The sequence below is a fragment of the Bos indicus genome, chromosome 2 (genome assembly GCF_029378745.1).
Source record: "Bos indicus isolate NIAB-ARS_2022 breed Sahiwal x Tharparkar chromosome 2, NIAB-ARS_B.indTharparkar_mat_pri_1.0, whole genome shotgun sequence".
NCBI classification, from domain to species: Eukaryota; Metazoa; Chordata; class Mammalia; order Artiodactyla; family Bovidae; genus Bos; species Bos indicus.
The window spans coordinates 92,249,482-92,266,158 of NC_091761.1; the positions used below are offsets into that span (position 1 = coordinate 92,249,482).

General features: G+C 39.3%; 1 pseudogene; it reads right to left on the reverse strand.

Annotated features, from left to right (window-relative positions):
• Window positions 1-3,986: 3,986 nt before the first annotated feature.
• LOC109576741 (translation machinery-associated protein 7-like) lies at window positions 3,987-4,605 on the reverse strand (annotated as a pseudogene).
• Between the last annotated feature and the right edge of the window lie 12,072 nt (window positions 4,606-16,677).

A 16,677-nucleotide genomic window follows, 5' to 3' on the forward strand; every position in this document is an offset into this window, starting at 1 on the left:
ATCCTCAAGATGATCTCAAGGGTATAGATTATTAGCTCATTCATCCAATTAGAGAAAATCAATAACTTCTTGATCTACCTCTAAGGCCCCTGAACACTTACATATCATAATTCTACTATTACTCAAGCTACTAGAGACACTTTGTATATTGCTTTTTGAAGAAGACCTTTAAACAGCTACATATAATATGGAAAGAGATCCCATTATAGTCAGATGGGAGTTATTTGTTTTTCCGTCTCAATGTATGATTAAATATGATTAAAGATATTGTGTTGTAATAAGGTAACCTTGGAAAGCTGCCCTGGGGGAAACCATAGCTGATGGGTTCATTAGTTTAAAGTTGGGAAATGGATACAGCTGCTAAGCTGAATTCAATGAGTGGAAAATGGAAACAGAGGGCAGGTGCCGGTCCCCATGGCAGGCTCTGCAGTTGTAGCTGAGCTGAGAGCTATTGGTATAGCAGCTTCTCAGGAAAACTAAGAAAATAGAGTCAAATGCCTAGACTTCATTGATTCAAAGTGATAAAATGGCAGCATTAACTTGACCCTATAGAAACTCGAGAAATAAGTTCTACATAGGAGCTTAGCACAAAGAAGCAGGGACAACATGGTTTCATGAGTCTTAAAATCATCTGCACATTGATGTGTTGAGAGAGAGGCAGTTGTGATGTACCAGGAGGCTGGCAGAGCTTGGGGGAGGTCAGGCTTTTTCATTCTTCAGCTTGCCCAGCAGAGTGACCGGCATTGGATGTTCTCATCGGCACTTCATATAGGACATTGTGAAGCAGAGTTATGGTCTCATTAGGTAGGAAGTTGTTGAGTCAGGCCTTGGGATATCTAATTATCCCAAGACGCTAATTAGAAGGAGTCAGAAAACAGAGGGAAGGGTTCTCTTGAGAACCAGATTCAGTAGCTAGGTTAAAGAAAGAGGTAATGCGGAACTCACTGCAGAGTGGGTTGCAGAAAGGAAGTCACCATTCTCCTTTGCAGGCAAGGGATCGAGGCAAAGTGAAGGAGACCAGCAGATTCAGACAGCAGGTCATGGTAAATTCTAAATCCTTAGAGTCCCCTCCTTCTCTTTTCTCGGGCTATACTCACTAGGTAGTTTCATCTTGTTTCACGGCTTCGATGCTATCTCTATACTAATGTCTAAAGTACATACATTGAAGTCAAAACTATAACCTTGACCTCTCCCTTGCCTGTGTGATCTTCACTTATACAAAGTATACAGTACAATGCCTAACAGGCATCTCAAGAATTTCCACATCCCAAACTGAACCTTTGATTCCAACAGCCTCCATCCCAAACCTATTCCTTACTAGGTCTTTCCAATTTCATTTAATAGCACCAACATCCCCCCAAACTGCTTATGAAATTGTCAGTATCATTAATACTTCTCTTTCTGCATTTCAGTATCAGTGGTTCCTAAACTTGTCCACACATAGGAATCAGCTGGGGAGCACCAAATTTTGAGAGCTGTGTCCTACCCTCAGGATTGTGATCTAATTGATCTGGGGTGTGACCTGAGTTTTGAAGATGCTAAATGATCTGTATCCCAGGAGACTGTAATATAGAGATCAGTTTGGAAAGCTTGATGTCCATCTCAAACCATGTATATTGCATCGCTTCCTTTCCACTGCTTGGACAACTGCAGTACCTCCCAATTACTTACTTCATTTTTTTACTCTTTCCCTCCATCATCTACTTTATACAGAGTAACTAGAGTGATCTTTTAAAAGTATAGGTCATATCAAGTCACCTCCCTTTTGAAAAGATCCCCGTGGCTTTCCATTGCAGTTAAGAGTGAGATGAAAACTCTTTACTGAGTCTTCCAGATCTTTTGTTCCCTTCTGATCACACCACTTTCCACCTTCCTTTCTTTATTCTGTGCTATAGCCACATTGGCTTTCTTTTTGGATTCTGTAACAGGCAAGCTTTTTCCCATCTCAGAGCTTCCATATTTGTTGTTTCTCCCGCTTTCAGCCTCTTCTCCCAAATTTTTGCACTTCTGGCTTCTTTGTTATTCGGGGCACAGCTTTAATGTCATTTCTTCAGGGAAAACCTAGTATCTTTCACTACAGCCATTCTCATATTGCCTTCTGCTTATTTTCTTTATAGAACCAAAATAATACATTTGTTTACTCTCTATGTGTTCATGTATATGTGTATGTACAGGCATATTTCTCTCCCTCTCAGATCAGAAGTTTCATGAACGTGTAGCCCTTGTTTATTTTGTTCACTCCTGTATTGTAAGGATTTAGCTCCTTGACTGCCACGATTACTTATTAAATATATGTTGACTATCTGAATAAGTGAATATCTTAACCAGACAGAGGTGTGATTAGCAATAGATGGCTTTGTCCAGGAGCTTGTTTCATTCCAGATATGTGATTCAAACAACAGTGCTAAGACATGATGCTTGAGTCCACCAGCAAAATGCACCTTAAGGCCTAGAACCCAAATCTGGTTTCTATATTCTCTTTCCCTTAACTTCTTTTAAGAAATATATTTAAATTTTTCATGGGCCTCATGTGTGAAATCGAGTAGAAGACACAGTAATAGAAAGTAGTAGAATAAATTAGCCAGGATAGTCTAGTTTATGCTGAGATAACAAGCAGCACCAACATTTTTAGTGATTTAACATTGGAGCAGTGACTTAAGAAGAAGGTTTATTACTCATGCAAAGTCTGCTTTGGGTCTGAGAAACTCATTTTCTTTCTGTGACAGCTCAGTATTCCAGACTCCATTGTTCTCAAGACCGATCCCTATCAACATAGTCCCAAAGGAGAAGACGGACAATTTTACACAAATTCTCACATTAAGTCACTCAGTTGTGTCCAGATCTTTGTGACCCATGGACATGCCTCTGTCCATGGGATTTTCTAGGCAAGAATTCTGGAGTGAGTAGCTATTTCCTTCTCCAGGGGATCTTCCCAACCCAGGGAATCAAATCTGGGTCTCCTGCATTGCATGCAGATTCTTTACTGTCTGAGCCACCTTCCAGTAGTCACATACTTATGTGAGAGTTGGACCATAAAGAAGGCTGAACGCTGAAGATTGATGCTTTTGATCTGTGGAACTGGAGATGACTCTTGAGAGGCTCTTGGACAGCAAGATCAAATCAGTCAATCATAAAGGATATTGAATATTCATTGGATATTATCAGCATCAGTTCTTCCTGAATATTCATTGGAAGAACTGATGCTGAAACTGAAGCTCCGATACTTTGCCACCTGATGCAAACAGCCGACTCACTGGAAAAGACCCTGATACTGGGAAAGATTGACGCCAAGAGGAAAAGGGGGTGACAGAGGATGAGATGCTTGGATGGCATCATTGAATCAATGAACATGAGTTTGAACAAACTCTAGGAAATAATGAAGGACAGGGAGTCTTGGTGTGCTAATATCCATGGGGTCACAGAGAGTTGGACACGACTTAGGGACTGAACAACAACAAGACATCAAGTACTATTCTTAAGTTCACATCCACTGGCCCAAACAAACCTCATGATGTTCTCAGAGGAGAGGAAAATTGTAAACCTTGGTGAGTAGTAGGAATGTCTACTACAGAAGGTACAGGTCAGGGTGGTACAAAGAAAAGAAACAATGAGGAAACATTTTTAATGGATGAGTCTGGTGTTAGGCTACTGTCTCCACTTCTGATAAATTTTAAGAATATAATGGTGAAACTGGATTTCCAAAACCAGATAAATGTAACAGAAACAAGAAACTCCAGCAGAAATAATTTGGTTTGAGAAGAAACATCCTACTAATTTCCCCATTATTTATCACACTTTGTGGCAAGAAGAATTGAGACACTAAGGCACAGGGAACTGTATTCATTGTCTTTAATAATCTATAATGGAAAAGAATTTAAAACAAAATACATATGTATAAACATATATGTGTATATATCATCAAATCACTTTGCTACACACCTGAAACTAACACAAATATTGTAACTCAATTATACTTTTATTTTTTTTTTACTTTTTTTTTTGTTTACAAAAGTTTATTCTTAAATGTACAATAGGTTCCAAGACAACACTTCATTCTAGCTATAGGTGGCAACAGATATTATGGCAGGGAATCCAGGGGTTTAAACAGGAATGGAATTAAGGGTTATCATTGCCTCAGGCACAAGGAACAGCTTACTTTTTGCCAGATTTCTTAATTCCACCGGTGGCCAAGGGGCCTTTCCCTGCGGCCTTTGCTTTTAGCTCCTCGAGCTTCTTCTTCTCCTCCTTCTGCTTCTGCTTGAATGCCTTATCTTCCTCCTTGTCCTTGTCCTTGAGTGGAAATGTCCGTCTCCTTGGCTTGCTTCTTGGGCTGCTTCAGGGGCTTCTTCTTGCCACCTTCGTGGCCCGACATGGCGCCTGCCGCCCCTTCCCCAGACCCTGCCACTGGAAGCGGAGCCTCAGTTATACTTTTAGAAAAAAGAAAAAAAAAAAAAAAAAAAGGAAGAATTAAGACACTAAGATCTTAAGTGCTCTGTCTTTAGGAGATCCAGTAAGTCATCCTTGTAATGGGAAGATATTTGAAGGCTCCTGACTTAGAAATCCACTTTGTATCCACTGGGTTACTGTGCCAAGATTTCACCATACTGTATAGTATACAAAGCAGAAGAGCAAACCAAATGGGCTCCTGTCAGATGTCTCAAAAAAAGTCCCAGAACTTTGTGGCCTCAAAATTGAATTATGACAATGTTTGTTATCAGGGCCTCTCTTGATCCGTCAGAGTGTAGTTTGACAGCCTCCTAATTGGTGTGTCTATAGAGGCTGTGTTTGAAGACTGTATTTCCTGTCATCTTGCTTTAGGTGCAATTCAACTGAATAACTTTGATCTTTCAACTTACTCAATTTTGTGGGCTACTTTCTTCTTAGGGTTTCTCTTAAATATAGAAGTAAACAAAAAACCTTTCACTGCAAATGCTAACCTGGAAACCCTAGGATGTACTTTAATCCAAACAGATAATATTGGAGTCATGATTTTCAAAAAGAAGTCCAAATTTTAACCTTTCTCACGGATCAGTACAAATTTCTCTGTTCTCTTAGGCTCGTGTAATGACAATATCAGGAAAAAAATTCACTTGGTGACTTACTTTAAAGATACTTTGTAGTTCTAGACAAAAAGGGAAGAGAATAATGCCAGGAATGGTTTCCACTCTTTGATATTACTATTACTATTTGTGTTGTGTTGTGTGCACAGGAATGCCATTTAGTGAATTAATTCAGCCATTCTGTCAATGCTGTCATGACAAAGAGCAATTGCTAGCATTCAACTTTGACCTACAAACACGTCCCTCGCCCAGCAGAATGTGTTCCACCCAATAATTGTGTTGTAACTATAAAAGGTGATGTTGAGCTACAGTGTCTAGAATATTCTGTTAGACGTCCATATCTACCTGAATGTCTCACAGTCACATCAAATGCTGCATATCTTGTCATTTTTCTATTTCTGTTGCAGTGAGCTGTGGCTCATTCATCCCAGTACCTCTTGTGCCCAGCACATTGCTCCATGCATGTTTATGGAGTGAATGAATACCTATTTGGATAATATAAAAAACTCTTTGATATGTATAAGTATTTACCTTGGTAATATTAACAGTATTATTGTCATGTGCAGACTGGTAGATCAAGATGGTCAAAAGTTACTTTCCTGGACTGTTTCTCCCAACTCTTGAATATATTTCTATGTGCAATTGTTTGAGTGTATTCTGTCAATGCATAGTAAACATGTATTCCTGTATTTCTCTTACAGCTTCCTACCCTATGAGAAGAAATGTATTTTCTTGATAGAACAGATAAAATTCTCCTACTGGTGTTGTGTTGTGTAAACACAATAAGCATCAGTGCCTGATACATGTTTTTCTGCTGAATGGTATATTTTGAAATGTATTTTTAAAAATACATGTATAAATATTTATAAATATATACTTTCTGAAGCCTGGTTTTTAGGTATATATTTATACATTTATTAATATAACTTACCTTATTTTAGAAAGTGTATAAGGTCATTGGACAAGATACATGTGTATATTATAATGTTCAATTCAATTAAGAATAAATACTTGAGAAAATCAGGGTAATAGAAAAATAAGGGCAGTCATAAAAAAGGATATCCTTCAAAGAATTTAGGATACAAAAATATATCATGAGTTCCTACTTACATGCTCTAAGCTCTTTAAATCAGAAAGATAAATCTAGGTCTCAGCTATGGCTCAGGTATTCTTGGTACTATAGCCTGAAAAAAAAAAATTGTCACATAGGTCCTTATTGAGAGGACGCTGGGTAATGCAGTTGATAACCTTAAACAATGATCTCATAGGAAATACAGTGAGTTCCACAGGAGTATTTCTGGTAATGTCCCTCAGTGTAGGCTGCTGATATTGAAGTCAACGTACAAGCAATTTTATAGAGAAACAGTGTAATGAGGTCCTGGAATACAGCTCTCTGCCATCTAACTGAGTTTCAAGATATATTTTCAGAGGGTCAGGGTCATGGGTGGACATCCATAAATTGTTTCTTTCAATTAAGCCCTGGGTAACTATTGGAACTATATATGTGAGTTCATGATGATACAGTTATTGATAGGGGAATGCCCCAGGAGCCATGGATTTCTGAGGTCTCAGGAAATGTCACAGAGACTAATCACAGAGATTCTAGGAAACCCACTGGCTCTTGGAGATCCTCCAGCATTGAGTAAAAGCCAAGACTCAAATATAGCTCTAACTTGTTTATGTAAAAAAAAAAATCACTATAGTTTCCACTTAAAAACTTTTGAACTTTTTAAAAATTGTTTAGGGACATGAATATGTCCTAAGAATATGTCCTGAAAATGAAAGGGTAGTAATAAAAAAAAATCTAAAAATGGAAAACCTGCTTTTTAATAAATGATAACTTCTTCTCATTAATTCCAAGATCAAAGTTTCTTACCTGAAAGGTGACTTCAGCATCTGTAGATTCAGAATAGAACCCCAAAGAGTCATAAACAGTTAATCTCATCTCTGAAGCAATGTCCCAGAAGAAAATGTGTTCTATCTTCAGTAAAAATATAGATTTAGAATATACTTACAGGGCAGGTTACATGCATAAGTAAGAGAGAAAAGAATTCTGGAACAGGTACTAGTGGTGTTTGGATGGCTACAAAAAGCATTCAGCCACCATGACCTGTCCATTGTGTAAGTGGTTGGTTGGGGAAGCAGAGAGAGCGGATGGACAGGGTTCATGTCATTTGTATTGGCCTTGCTGAGTAGACACAAAGCTCTTCCTTAGTACTTGGGGTTTTAAAAACCATCAGATGGCACCACAGCAGGCTAATGTGGTGGCATGTTCTGGAGACATTCATTTGTCCCCCCACCTTTTAAATAGTGGGAAAAAGTGAATTTTAGTAATTAATAGGCACTTACCCTTCTTTCGTCATACTGTCAGCTTCGGTTGGTTTCTGTCTTGCCATTAACATGTCTAATGCATATGTCAAGTGGAAGGCTGACATGCTAGTGGCAAACAGAATATTATGTGAAGGCGGCAATGTGTTAAAACAATTGAGCGAACAAGCACTAAAGTTTGCTGCTCAGGCCATATGTTGCAGTGTTTAATTTCCCGTAGTGGAGAAACATGGTTGTCAGAGAAAAAGATGATGAATACATTTACTTTGGGCAACTTATTACAATGAAGAATGACTTTCCAGAGGAAGAGAACAGAAGAATTAGGCTTGCATGGAGAGCATATGGGAGGCATTCAGACGTAGGCAAGGGTAACAGGACTGCGTGCTTTCAAATGAAAGACATTTAATCAATGCCTGTGGCTGGTGTTGACATATGGAAGTGAGAAATGGGTTTTGATTTGGAAGACAGGAAGAAGGTTAACGGTAGTACAGGTGGTTACAGAATGATTGATAGCTTGAGTAACTACCAGAGAAAGACTGTGTAACTCTTTCAATTGGGCAACAGACTCCAGAGAACAATGTAATTTAGAAAAATACAGAGCATGGAATGATCCAGGGCAGGTCACTTGGCTACAAGAGGAGATGACAGACACAAGAAGCCGATGATCGAATGGTAATAAAAAGGGATGCACTGGGGAAGGAGCAGTTGGCAGAGGCTCCAAAGGGGCAAATCAGAAATGGCTGAGGCTGGGGATGAACCTTGTCCACACTCAGGAAGGAAGGAGGGAGAATAATCTTCCCAGGCTTAAGTTGGTACAGCTCCAATTTGCTCCCTTATAGCTGACTTGGAGACTCAGAAATTCTGCTTAGAGAAAACCATCATCTGCCCATGTCAAGATCTTGCTGTGGGGGCATGAAATAACCCCTAAATATTGCTTGTAATTTTTCTCTTCTGAAGCAAGATTTTCTGGGGGAGAAATCCATGTATTCACTTTCTTCTCTTGGTTCCAAAAGTACATAGGAGAAAGCTCTTAAATGACCTTTATCCAAGTTGTATCTAATCCTATCCTTCCAGAGGTGAAAGGTTAGCCCGTGAACTTGGTGAAGCAACAGACAATTTGGTGTTTAATTCCTGCAATCTCCATTTGTTTTTTGTTACTTGGTTAGGGACATGGCCCTGGAAAGATAATCTTTCGAGAAAAGTCATTTTGAGTGCTGATGATTATTACAAAGAACACATAATGACCAAATCCTACTCAAAATACCATGAATAACTGCGCTCTAGAAATACTGTGTTTGCGAAGACGTTATATAAATCAGTGCCTCATAATGGTTCATTTAAAGTGTGATTAGGGTAATGGATTTAACAGTCAAAGGCAGTTGTTCTTTTCTACACTGAAAGCACTTGCTAGACACTTGAAGTGTTGATCTGGCTAACAAGATCTTTCTTTTCTTAAAAACTTCCACTTTTCATGGGTCAAAAAAATTAGAAGTCTCCCTTCAGATGTTTCAAGAAGAAGACATTAAAATAAAGGCTGAATACAAGTAGCTGCTGTCACACTAGTTAGGTGGAAGAGAGAGGACAAAAGGAATATTGAAAATGGAGGATAGGGATTTTGAAAATCAAAAATTTGAAATTTTCCTCTAAGTCAGAGAGCGACCTGATTCTGCATTTTGCCTGTTTATGCTCTTTTAGTCCCTACATTTTTTTTGAAGATTAAGCTTTAGCCAAGCACAGCCTACAAGATGCAGATGGTATTGATTAAATTCTGAGAGGGAGTCTAAATTGATCTAACATAAATTACCCTTGAAACCAAAGAATAAGAATGAGTGATTAGGGATGGGGCCTGAAATGAAGATAATTACATTGAACCACCAGTTAGTCCTCTCATAGAGAAGTCCTTACAGTAGTGAACAAATAATGCCTCAGTTCCCTCTATCAGAAATTGAACAAAACACTTCCCCTTCTCATCAAGTGCTGTGAGGCTCAATTACTTCCTGAAATCTACTTGGAAATCTTCACACAAAAGGTGTTATGGATGTGAAATGAAATGTTAGTATCCAACAGCACATGGGTCTCACTCTCTTTACGCCTTTTCAAGTGTCGACCACTTCTGCCACCACCCCCAGTCCCTTGACTAATTGTCTCATGTCTAAAAATTGCAGGAAAGTTGACCACAGACATGGAGCCACCTTCATTATGGTCCTTCAAAATTACCTGAATCATATTTCTATCTGAGCATGTGCTGCACTCTTGGGAGTTTGATGAGTGATACAGAAAGTCAAAGGCCAAAACAATAACCAGTGAAGTCATCAGAACATGTATGATTTAAAAATTGGCAAGATGAGCTTCACCAGTGACATGAGTGGATCATTGTCATTGTTAAAGGTGCATGGACTATGCACATCCAACGTGAGAAAGGACGAATAAAGTCTAGTCCCTGCAGATCTGAGGCAGGGGGTTAGCCAGGGACCTTGACAAAATGGCAAATTTAGATTGGATTCTTTTTTTCAAGAAGTCTAGAAACATGGATTTTTATGTAAACTCTCCAACATTTTAAATGTTGTTGACAATTAAAAAATAACATGGTGTGTCAAGCAAAGTATGGATGGAGGCCATATATGACCTCTAGGTCACCAGGGTGCCACTTTTGATTTGAAAAATATTCCATGGCACAATAATGTAGTTTTCAGATAAATGCTCATTTTTGGAGCAAAAGATTTCTTTTTTTAGTGACTATAGCTGAAATTTCTGCCAGGTATAGAACTATCCTGATCCAGTTCAAAAACAATAATTCCTGGAAATCAACCATGGGTCAAACACGATCAGCCAAACAGAATGTGAGCCCCATCCTCAAAGTGCTCACAGAATAGGAGACAAGATCAGACAGACTCACTAACGCCCACAGCCTGCTGCTGCTGCTGCTGCTAAGCCGCTTCAGTCGTGTCTGTGCGACCCCATAGACGGCAGCCAATCAGGCTCCCCCGTTCCTCGGATTCTCCAGGCAAGAACACTGGAGTGGGTTGCCATTCCTTCTCCAATGCATGAAAGTGAAAAGTGAAAGTGAAGTCGCTCAGTCGTGTCCGACTCTTAGCGACCCCATGGACTGCAGCCTACCAGGCTCCTCCATCCATGGGACTTTCCAGGCAAGAGTACTGGAGTGGGGTGCCATTGCCTTCTCCGGCCCATAGCCTAAGGAGGAGCAAAACAAGAGCCGAAACAGAAGCACCAACCCAGGGCCACAGGTTCCAAGGAGGAAGTAAGCAATGCAGTTGTGGATTCCAGGGAAGGGACTTCAGGAAATATGTGGCCTTAAATAAACCATGGACTGTGTAGCCCACCAGGCTCTTCCATCCGTGGGATTCTCCAGGCAAGAATTCTGAAGTGGGTTGCCATTCCCTTCTCCAGGAGATCTTCCCAACTCAGGGAATCAAACCTGGGTCTCCTGCACTACACACAGATTCTTTACCATCTGAGTCACCAGGGAAGCCCTGAAATAAACCATGAGAGTGGATGGGGTTTTGACAGATGGAGATGCTAGAGGAGAGCATTTCTGGCAACAGCTTGAGTGAGGACATGGATGGGTGAGGCTGGGGAGTGGTTAAGGAAGTATGCACAGCCAAGTTTGGCCACAGCATAGAAGTGGGGGAAACCTGTGGAGACAAAGGTTGAGCACAGTGGTGGGCTCCATATTGTGGAGAGCATTGAATGTTCAGGTGGGGTATGTACACCAATAGTGTGGGTAATAAGGAACAAATGAAGGATGCTGGGGGCTTCCAGATAGTGCTAGTGGTAAAGAACCTGCCTGCCCATGCAGGAGACATAAGAGACATGGGTTAGATCCCTGGGCCGGGAAGATAACCTGCAGGAGGGCATGAAAACCCACACCAGTATTCTTGCTTGGAGAATCTTTTGGACAGAGGAGCCTGGTGGGCTGTGGCCCATAAGGTCGCAAAGAGTCAGGTATGACTGGAGCGACTTAGCACACACACACTCATGAAGGAGACTGAGGACTTCCCAGGCTGCACAGTGGTAAAGGATCTGCTTGCCAATGCAGGTGACACAGGAGAAGCAGGTTCGATCCCTGATTAGGAAGGATCCCCTGGAGTAGGAAATGGCAACCCACTCCAGTATTCTTGCCTGGAAAATTTTATGGACAGAGAAGGCTGGCAGGCTACCATTCATGGGGTCTCAAAGAGTCAGACATGACTGAGCATGCATACGTAGATATAGAAGGAGATTGAACTGGATAGACTTATCACTTGTTAGTTTCTGCTTATCTGAGCCCATCTACCTGGAGATACAGAAAACTCTTTATCCACTGGCACAACTACATTCAAGTCTTGAGTTAATCCTTCCCAGTTGGGCTATGTGATATGAGCCCATGCCCACCAGTGAGTGAGGTCTAAAATTAGTTGACTTTCCTAACTCTAGCATTCCTGATGTCCCATGGGTGTCCATCTTCCCCCAAACACAGATTGAGGGGCTCAGTCATCCATGGGATGGCATTTTCTCCCATGTTCCTGATGTGTACCAAGGACTAGAATTCAGCCTTGAACACTAATGAGCCTGCCTAGAGTTTTAACCAAATCTCTTTGATGTTTGCTGACTTCACTTTTATGATTGAGTGTGAGAAGAAGGCATTGTGCTCCATTTTATCTCAGAAATTACCTGGAGACCATCTCTAATCCGTGGGGACTATTCCTTACAAAGCAAAAAGCCTTCACCATCTGATTGGCATACCCAAGACTCAGAGATTCCCATTATGGGAACTTTCTGCTTTTAGTTCAATCAGTTCACTTGTTTGGTCATGTCCATCTCTTTGTGACTCCATGGACTGCAGCATGCAAGGCTTCCCTATCCATCACCAACCCCCAGAGCTTACTCAGACTCACATCCATCCAGTTGGTGATGCCATCCAACCATCTCATCCTCTGTTGTCCCCTTCTCCTTCTGCCTTCAATCTTTCCCAGCATCAGGGTCTTTTCCAAGGAGCCAGTTCTTTGAATTAGGTGACCAATTATTGGAGTTTCAGCTTCAGTGTCAGTCCTTCCAATGAATATTCAAGGTTGATTTTCTTTAGAATTGACTGGTTTGAGTCTGCTGTTGGTGGCTGCAATTTGGATGGCTGGATACTCTCTTTGGAGCCTTATACCTTGCATTCACATCTTATCTCTATCCTGCCAGCTTTTCACATTCCAATTAATGTAAATAAAATCAAACTAAAAATACAATTCTCAGTTGCTCTAGTCACACTGGAAGTCCTTAGTAGCCATAGGTGGCTACCAGCTGCCGTATTGGACAGGACCACCAGAAAACCTTCCAGTCATCTCAGAAATTTCTATTGGACAGCCGTGAAGGCGCTGCTTTGTATCACTAACCAAATGGGCTCAGTTCTGAACTATGCTGATGCAATTATAGATGCACACACATTCATGCACAAACACACACTGAGCTCGAATGAGCTTTACTATCACCAGCTCTTATCTGCCTGAATTGGAGTAGGAGAAAAGAAAAAAGAAGGGACTGCTGTTCAAGGGACTGGTATGAACACCCAGAAACAGATATTTGGCTTGAAAAATTAATCAAAATGGAATGTAAACTAATAAAACTAAGAAGAAAATAAAACAGAAAGGAAAGGAATGTAGTGATATGTGGTATAATACTAGAGCATTAATAAAAAGCCATCAATGTAAATCACAGGAAATGATTACAACCCTAGATAAGTTATAAGCAAGGCCCATTTTTGGAATAGAGTTTCAAATTATATTGTATTATACACAATAAAAGATATTATGGAACTTTAAAAAAAAAAAGGTGCTGTTGAGAGAAACCAAAAATGCCTCCAGCCTGTATATATCTTGTTTGCTCATAAAAATCAAGGATATTGAATTTTTGAACTCTGTACCAATGGAGATTTAATGTGCTTGCACTTGAGAGGATATCATAATGAAGCAACACTTGTTGATATGGGTCCTAGAGTCTTTTTATGCTAACTGGGGACCCCTTGCCCTGACCCCAAATGGAAGAGACCCTGGACGAGAATGCAGATTTCCTGAAGCAGAGATCTAGTGGGTCCTGTTCTCATGCATCTCCAGGGCCTAGTATAGCACCTCTGACACAGTAGATTGTAAATAAACAATTGTTGAGTGAAAGACGGAAAGAAGGACAAGTGAGTGAGTGAAGACTGGGCATATTAATCTGGAAATCTTAACTTTCATGCTAAAACAGAGACCTGTTAGCATCCTCAGAATCAAACAGGGGGCTTGCCTAATTTTTCTTTGATTTGAAAGTATAGCTTTTGAAAAAATTATATATTTGCATGGTTATAAAAATATAAAGAAACAAACTATTTTATATAGGATGGATAAACCATAAGGTCCTACGGTACAGCACAGGAAAAAAAAAAAATATATATATATGTATATATGTATGTATTGGGCTTCCCAGGTGGGGCTAGTGGTAAGGAACCCATCTGCCAATGCAGGAGATGTAAGAGACTCGGGTTCAGTCCCTGGGTTGGGAAGACCCTCTGGAGGAGGGCATGGCAATCCACTCCAGTATTCTTGCCTAGAGAATGTCATGGAAAGAGATGCCTGGTGAGCTACAGTCCACGGGGTCGCAAAGAGTTGGACACAATTGAAACAACTTATGCACACATATATATGTATTACTGAGTCACTTTGCTGTGTAGAAGAAATTAACACAATATTGTATATCAACTATATACTTCAATAAAAGTTTTAAAAAATAAACAGTGAGAAATTCTGCTGCTTCTGTACCCCATATTCCTAGTTTCTGTGCTCACCTCTTATTAGCAACTGCTATATTTAATTTCTTATAAATTTTTCTAGTTACTTTATGTGTATAGTAACAAATTTAAATTTAGGTTCTTATTTCTCCTTTTTTAAATATCAAAAGCATCTTACACACTATCTGCATTTTGCTGTTTTTTATTCAATAAGGTCTCAAAGATCTTTCCATGTTGATCTTTTTTTGTACACAGAGTCAGCTTCACTCATTTTTTTGCTTGTTTCATAGTATTCTATTATTATTATTATTTTTACATTTTATTTTTTAATTAGTCGAAAATTGTATCTCAATTTTGTGTTGGTTTCAGCCATACAGTAGTGTGAATCAGTCATAATTATATGTGTATATGTATATATATATATATATATATATATATATCCCTTCCCTCCTGAACCTCCCTCCCCTTCCCCGAATCCCACCCGTCTAGGACATCACAGAGCACCAGGCTGGGATCCCTGTTATTTAGCAAACTCCCAGTATTTTACACATGATAGTAGAAGAAGCCTAGTAGTAGATAGTAGTAGAAGGCAATGGCACCCCACTCCAGTACTCTTGCCTGGAAAATCCCATGGATGGAGGAGCCTGGTGGGCTTCCGTCTCTGGGGTCGCACAGAGTTGGACACGACTGAAGCGACTTAGCAGCAGCAGCAGTAGCAGTGTATATATGTCAATGCTACTTTCTCAGTTCATCCCACCCTCACCTTCAATTGCTGTATCCGCAAGTACATTCTCTGCTAGCTTCATCAGTACCATTTTTCTAGAGTCCATATATATATATATACACACACACACATTAATACAATGTGTTATGACAAAGATAAGATACTTGTCTTTCTCTTTCTGACTTACTTCACTCTATATAAGAGGCTCTAGGTTCTTTCACCTCACTACAACTGACTCAAATTTGTTCCTTTCTGTGGCCAAGTAATGTTTCATTGTATAAATGTACCACAGCTCCTTTATCTATTCATCCATCGATGGACATCTAGATGGCTTCCATGTCCTAACGATTGTATATATTGCTGCAATGAACATTGGGGTACATGTGCCTTTTAGAATTGTGGTTTTCCCAGGGGATATGCCTAGTACTGGGATTGCTGGGTCATATGGTAGATTTATTCCTAGTTTTTTAACAAATCTTCATAATGTTTTCCATAATGGCCCTATCAGTTTACCTTCCCACCAATAGTGCAGGAGGGTTCCCTTTTCTCCACATCCTCTCTAGCATTATTTGTTTGTATTAATAGATTTTTTGATGGCCATTCTGACAGATGTGAGGTGATACCTCATTGTAGCTTTGATTTGTATTTCTCATGCATTTATTGGTTATCTGTATGTTTTCTTTGGAGAAATGTCTGTTTAGGTCTTCTGCCCATTTTTTGGATTGGTTTGTTTGCTTTTCTGATATTGAGCTGTATGAGCTGCTTATATATTTTAGAGATTAACCTGCTGTCAGTTGCCTTGTTTGTAATTATTTTCTCTCATTCTGAAGGTTGTCTTTTCATCTTGTTTATAGTTTCCTTTGGTATGCAAGAGCTTTTAAGTTTTATTAGATCCCATTTGTTTATTTTTGTTTTTATTTCCATTAATCTAGGATGTGGGTCAGAGAATCTTGCTTCTATTGTATTTATACATCACGGTTTATTTAAACAATTTATTGATTTAACAATTTAGGTTATTTCATTTTTTTTTTTTGGTCTTACAAATAATACTGTGATGAATATCTTAAACATATGTCCTTTCATTCATTTGCAAGTCCATTTGTAACAGAAATTTCCATAAGTGAAATTGATGAGGCAAAAGATAGATGCATTTGTGAACTTTGATAGATTTTGCTAAATTGCTCTCCATATGGGGTTATGCTAACATACACTCCCACAAGCAATGTATGGGAGGGTCTGTTTCCTACAGCCTCATCAATGGAGTGTGTTATCGAATCTTTGGATTTTTGCCAACCTGATAGGAGAAAAATGGTATCTCAATGTAGTTCTAATTTGCATATCTTTTATCATGAGTGAAGTCGAGCATAGTTCCAAATGTTTAAGAGCTATTCATATTTCATTTTCTGTGAACTGTTTATATCTTTTGCCCAGATTTTCCTATCAGCTTGTTGGGCTTTTATTTCTCTATTTGTAGAAACTTTTTATCTATTGGAGAAATTAGCTCCTTGTTTATACATGAGTTGCAATTTTTTTTGTAGTTTGTAGATAGCTTTGGACTTAGTTTATGTGTGTGTATTTGTCATATAGAAGCTTTTATTTTTGTATGTATAAAGATTCATCAATTTTTTTATGACTTCTGGAGTTTGGATTAGTTTTTTAAAAATCTTTCCATACCATGGATTAAAAATTTTCCAGATTCTTTCAGTAATTTTATAGTTTTATTTCTAACATCAAAATATCTGATCCACTTGGAATTTATCATCACACAGAGTAGGAGGTAAAGACTGAATTTTTTTTTTTTCCTAAATGCCTAC